This window comes from Trichechus manatus, unplaced genomic scaffold, assembly GCF_000243295.1.
Source record: "Trichechus manatus latirostris isolate Lorelei unplaced genomic scaffold, TriManLat1.0 scaffold00048, whole genome shotgun sequence".
NCBI classification, from domain to species: Eukaryota; Metazoa; Chordata; class Mammalia; order Sirenia; family Trichechidae; genus Trichechus; species Trichechus manatus.
Genome location: NW_004443984.1, coordinates 15847461 through 15853255, shown reverse-complemented (window position 1 = coordinate 15853255; position 5795 = coordinate 15847461). Strand labels below are relative to the sequence as shown.

Here is a 5795-nt window from a genome sequence, read left to right as displayed (position 1 = left end):
GGAGCCCTGCTCTCTGACCTGCCAATCTTGGGCTTGCCAGCTTCTGCAGCTGTGTGACTTAGGAGAGGCCTCTACCCTGATCCACGGACTTGGGACGTTCTAGTCTCTACAATCGTGTGAGCTGTTTCCTTGATATAATCTCTGTCTATATATATATTTATACACTTTACTGGTTTTGCTTCTTTAGAGAACCCAGCCTAAGACAATCTTTATTAACTATGTTATGCCATTTGACCTAGATGTCCCTCAAGACCATGGTTCCCAGCCCTTAGCCCCAGTAACTCCATCCCTCAAGGTGTTTGGATGTACCTAGAAAGCTGCTATGGCTTTGCCTTGGTCAAGTTGTGCTGACTTCCCCTATATCATGTGTTGTCTTTCCCTTTACCAAAGGTAACACTTGTCTACTATCTAATTAGTGATTTCCCCTCACCAGCACTTCCCTCCCTCGTAACCATCAAAGATTATTTTTTTCTACGTGTAAACCTTTTCTTGGGTTTTTATAATAGAGGTCTAATACAATATTTGTCCTTTTATGATTGACTTATTTCACTCAGCATAATGCCCTCCAGATTCATCCATGTTGTGAGATGTTTCACAGATTCATCATTGTTCTTTATTGTTGCATGATATTCCATTTTGTATATGTACCATAATTTGTTTATCCATTCTTCTGTTGATGGGCACTTAGGTTGTTTCCATTGTTTTGCTATTGTGAATAATGCTGCAATGAACATGGGTGTGCATATATCTATTCATGTGATGGCCCTTATTTCTCTAGGATAGATTCCTAGTAGTGGGATTGCTGGATCGTATTGTATTTCTATTTTTAGGCTTTTAAGGAGGTGCCATATAATTTTCCATACTGGTTGTACCACTTTACATTTCCACTAGCAGTTCATAAGAGTTCCAGTCTCCCTGTAGCCTCTCCAACATTTATTATTTTCTGTGCTTTTGATTAGTGCCAGTTATGTCGGGGTGAGACAGTATCTCATTGTAGTTTTGATTTGCATTTCTCTAGTGGCAAATGATGGTGAACATTTCCTCATGTGTTTGTTAGCTGCCTGAATGTCTTCTTTGGTGAAGTATCTGTTCATATCCTTTGCCTGTTTTTTAATTGGATTATTTGCCTTTTTGTTATTGAGGTGTTGAGATATTATATAGATTTTAGAGATTAGAACCTTGTCAGATATATTGTAGCCAAAATTTTTTTCTCAGTCTGTAAGTTCTCTTTTTACTCTTTAAGTGAAGTTTTCTTTGATAAGCATTAAGTGTTTAATTTTTAGGAGCTGCCAGTTTATCAAGCTTATCTTCTGGTGTTTGTGCATTGTTAGTTATGGTTTGTATTGAATTTATGCCATGTATTTGTGTCACTAGTGTTGTCCCTGTTTTTTTCCTCTATGATCTTTATCATTTTAGGTTTTATGATCCACCTTGAGTTAGTTTTTGTATCGTGTGTGGTACGGGTCCTGTTTTTTCATTTCATTTCTTTTACAGGTTTGCCAGCACCATTTGTTGAAAAGACTGTCTATTCCCCATTAAATGGACTTTGAGCCCTTGTCAAAGATCAGCTGACCATAGGTGGATGGATTTATGTCTGGGTTCTCAATTCTGTTCCATTGGTCTATGTGTCTGTTGTTGTACCAGTATCAAGCTGTTTTGACTACTGTGGCTATATAGGAGGTTCTGAGATCAGGTAGTGTGAGGCATCCTGTTTTGTTCTTTTTCTTCAATAATGCTTTGCTTATCTGGGGCCTCTTTCCCTTCCGTATAAGGTTGGTGATTAGTTTTTCCATCTCGTTAAAGAATGCTGTTAGTATTTGGAGCAGGATTGCATTATATCTGTAAATTGTTTTGGGTAAAATTCACATTTTCACAACATTGAGTCCTCTTATCCATGAGCATGGTATATTTTTCCATTTATGTAAGTCTCTTTTGGTTTCTTGCAATAGTGTTTTTTAGTTTTCTTTGTGTAGGTCTTTTGTGTCCCTGGTTAGATCTATTCCTAAGTCTTTTATCTTTTTAGGGGCTATTATAAATGGTATTGTTTTCGTGATTTTCTTTTTCAAGTTTTCTTTGTTGGTGTATAAGAATCCAACTGACTTTTGTATGTTGATCTTGCCTTCTGCTACTCTGCTGAATCTTTCTATTAGTTCCAGTAGTTTTCCTGTGGAATCTTAGGGGTTCTCTATGTATAGGATCATATCATCTGCAAACAGGAATAGTTTTACTTCTTCCTTTCCAATTTGGATGCCCTTTATTTCATTTTCTTGCCTTATTTCTCTAGCTAGGACTTCCAGCACAATGTTAAATAGGAGTGGTGATAAAGAGCATCCTTGTCTTGTTCCCGTTTTCAGGGGAAATGCTTTCAGCCTATCTCCATTGAGAACGATGTTGGCTATTGGTTTTGTGCAGATGTCCTTTATTGTGTAGAAGAATCTCCCTTCTATTCTTATTTTATTGAGAGTTTTTATCAGGAATGAGTGTTGGACTTTATCAAATGCATTTTATATGTCTATTGAGATGATCATGTGATTCTTTTCTTCTGTTTTATTTATGTGGTGGATTACATTGATTGATTTTCTAATGTCAAATCATCCTTGCATACCTAGTATGAATCCCACTTGATTGTGGTGTACTATTATTACTTTTTTTATATGATGCTGAATTCTATTGGCTAGAATTTTTTGAGAACTTTTGCATCTATATTCATGAGAGATTTTGTTCTGTAATTTTCTTTTTTTGTGGTGTCTTTGCCTGGCTTTTGTATCAGGGTTATTCTGGCTTTATAGAATGAATTCGAGAGTATTTCTTCTTTTTCTATGCCCTGAAATAGTTTGAGCTCACAGGTGTGAGCTCTTCTCTGAATGTTTGGTAGAATTCTTCAGAGAAGCCATCAAGGCCAGGGCTTTTTTTTGTTGTTGGAATTTTTTTTTTTTAATTACCTCTTCAATCTCTTCTCTTGTTATGGCTCTGTTCAGATTTTCTATCTCAGTTTGTCTTAGTTTAGGTAGGTAGTATGTTTCTAGAAATTTGTCCATTTCAGCTCGGTTCTCAAATTTGTTGGAGTACATTTTTCATAGTATTCTGTTATGATCCTTCTTATTCAGCTGGGTCTGTTGTAATGTCCCTTGGTGCCTGTGGGCTTCTTTTGCTGTTCTGTTTTTATTTGTTCCAGTTGTAGGGCTAACATTTTTATTTTGTCCCATTCTTCTTTTTGATGTGTATATTTATTGGTATAAATTGACCTCTGAGCACTGCCTTTCCTGTGTTCCAAAGGTTTTGGTGTGATGTATTTTCATTCTCATTTGACTCTAGAATTCTTTTTTATTCCTTCTTTGATTTCTTCTGTTACTCAGTTGTTTTTAAGCAGGTGTTATTCAGTTTTATACAAATATTCAGTGTATATTTGATTTTTTTCCCTTGATCTTCCTGTTATTGATTTCTACTTTTATGACATTGAAAAACCATTGTTCGATGCTACACAGTAGGTAGCAATGCCTTAACCATACGCGGTTGTAAGGCCTGAGGGCCTCTTCCATCTTTGTCAAGGGGAGTGCTAACCTTCTCTCCTTTCATACAACACAGCCCTAACTTTCATGTATATCCACCAGTTACCGTTGAGTCAATTCCAACTCCTGGTGATGCCATGTGTATCAGAGTAGAACTGTGCTCCACAGAGTTTTCAATGGCTGATTTTTTCAGAAGTAGATCACCAGGCCTTTCTTCCAAGATGTCTCCGGGTGGATTTGAACGTCTAGCCTAACCTTTTGGTTAGTGGCCTAGTACATCAACCATTTGCACCACCCAGGGACTCTGAATATGTACATGACCCCTGTATTTTCTAGCCCTTGCCTAACTCTTGGATCCCCTTCAAAATGATCAGCTGCCCCTTTTGCCATAAGACCAGAAGAACAGAATGGTGCACAGCTACCATTACTTAACATTTTGAGCAAATATTCTATAGAAGAATCCTGATCAAAAGGGAGAAAATACAGAACGGAATTTCAAATTCTCATGGAATCCAGAATTTCTGGAGCCATGGGGGCTGGATGAACCTTCAGAACAATTGCCCTGAGATAATCTTTAAATCTTAAACCAAAAATACCTCCTGAAGTCTTCTTTAAACCAAACAATAGTTTATCTTAATTAGAAAAGAAAGTCTGCCTTGAACATTATGCTCTTTTAAGAACTATCTATATGGGATCAAACTGACAACAGCAACTCGAAAGATGAGATGGGAACCTTAGGGGGCAGTGAGTTTATGTTAATGGGGGAGGAAGAATTCAGAAAAGGAGGGTGAGAATAGTTGCACAACTTAAAGAATGTAATCAGTGTCGCTGAATTGTACATGTAGAAATTGTTGAATTGGTGTATGTGCTGTTGTGTATATCCTCAATAACAACAAAAAATAAAATTATAGAAGAATGATAGCAATCATGAAAATAACAAGAGCTGACATATATTAAGCATGCACCAAGTGTTAGATGTATTAAGGGGATCGTCTCGTTAGATGATCACCTGTTGGATCCTCCCAACAACTTTAACTGAGGCTAGAGAGGCTTCAGACAAAGGATCCAGGGCCTGGACTTCTAATAACCTCACTTTGTTGCCCATGCATTCTACACCTGGATGTACTGAGCAACCTGCTGTCTCCCGAGGGCCATGTTTTTTCTCACTTCCATGACTCTGCCCTGTTCTCCCTCTGCCTACCATTGTGCCTGGCTATAAAAATATTTGTGGAATAAGTGTCAGAACTTCATAGAAGATGCTATTTTGTTCAGACCTCATTGCTGCCGCTAATGTACTAGAGGGGACAAAAACCAGTAAAACAAGACAAAGCCAGAGAAGCTAGTTACTGGGAGGATTTGACATCAGGATGTGGGAGGAGAAGTGAAAGCAGGGGTGGGCAGGGACAGTTTTTGTCTGTGACCTAGAGGTGGCCCTGGGAGTGGACAGTAAGGCATCCAGCAGGGGCCAGAGTCAAACCAGGAGCACTGAATGCCATAGACCTGGGATGGGGCTGCTGTTGCGTTTCTGGAGACAGTAAAGCAGCTTCATTGATACTGAGGGCTTGCTTCCTTCTCAATCACCCTCTGATTCATAGGCACCCCCTTTCCTGGCAGTGCCGAGTACCGAACTAGACACTGGGGGTAAGGCTGTAAGGGCAGGCTTATGAAAAGCCTTGCCAAAGAGCTTGGGATTTTATTCTGTAAGTAATGGAAGCCACTAGAAGGTCATTGAAAGCAGAAGAATGCCTGCTCGTGCCTTCTTAGCTTGTCTCTTCTTTGGAATCAGACATAAATGAAATCTTAAGAGTCACACAAGGCCCCCTGGCCTACCGTGAAGTTGAGGCTAATATCCAAATCACAGTCACCCTTGCAAAACTTCTAGAAGTCCACACTGAGCAAAGCAAGGGGAATGGAAGTGAAACTCCTCTCCCAGCAAAAATGTTCTCCCTTGACTTCTTCCGCCCTCCTCAAACACATGCAAGCGAGACTCAGAATTTGTAAAGGGAAGCAAACCTGTCAACAGCGTTTAGTCTTCTCTTAACCTGGCTCATGCTTCACCGGAGCTGGAACCTGCTGATTTTGCACTTTCATGGAGGCAGAGACAGGAGCAACCAGAGAGACTGTGCATGGGACTCTCTGGGCTGGAATGCTGTCGGGCCCAGCAAAACTGTTGTTTCTGTTGCGTGTCTTTGATTGCTGAACTGAGTTATTAGATATACCAAGAATGTCATCTAAATGTAAATCTCTTCCCTGAGTCATAGATAAATGCCCCTTTTTGCCTTGATT

The 5795-nt window shown here is 39.3% G+C and overlaps 1 non-coding gene across 1 annotated transcript; it reads right to left on the bottom strand.

Annotated features, from left to right (window-relative positions):
- Nucleotides 1-3458: 3458 nt before the first annotated feature.
- Nucleotides 3459-3583, bottom strand: LOC111820740 (U6atac minor spliceosomal RNA). Its single transcript, XR_002824268.1, has one exon. It is a non-coding gene; the product is annotated as a U6atac minor spliceosomal RNA (small nuclear RNA).
- Between the last annotated feature and the right edge of the window lie 2212 nt (nt 3584-5795).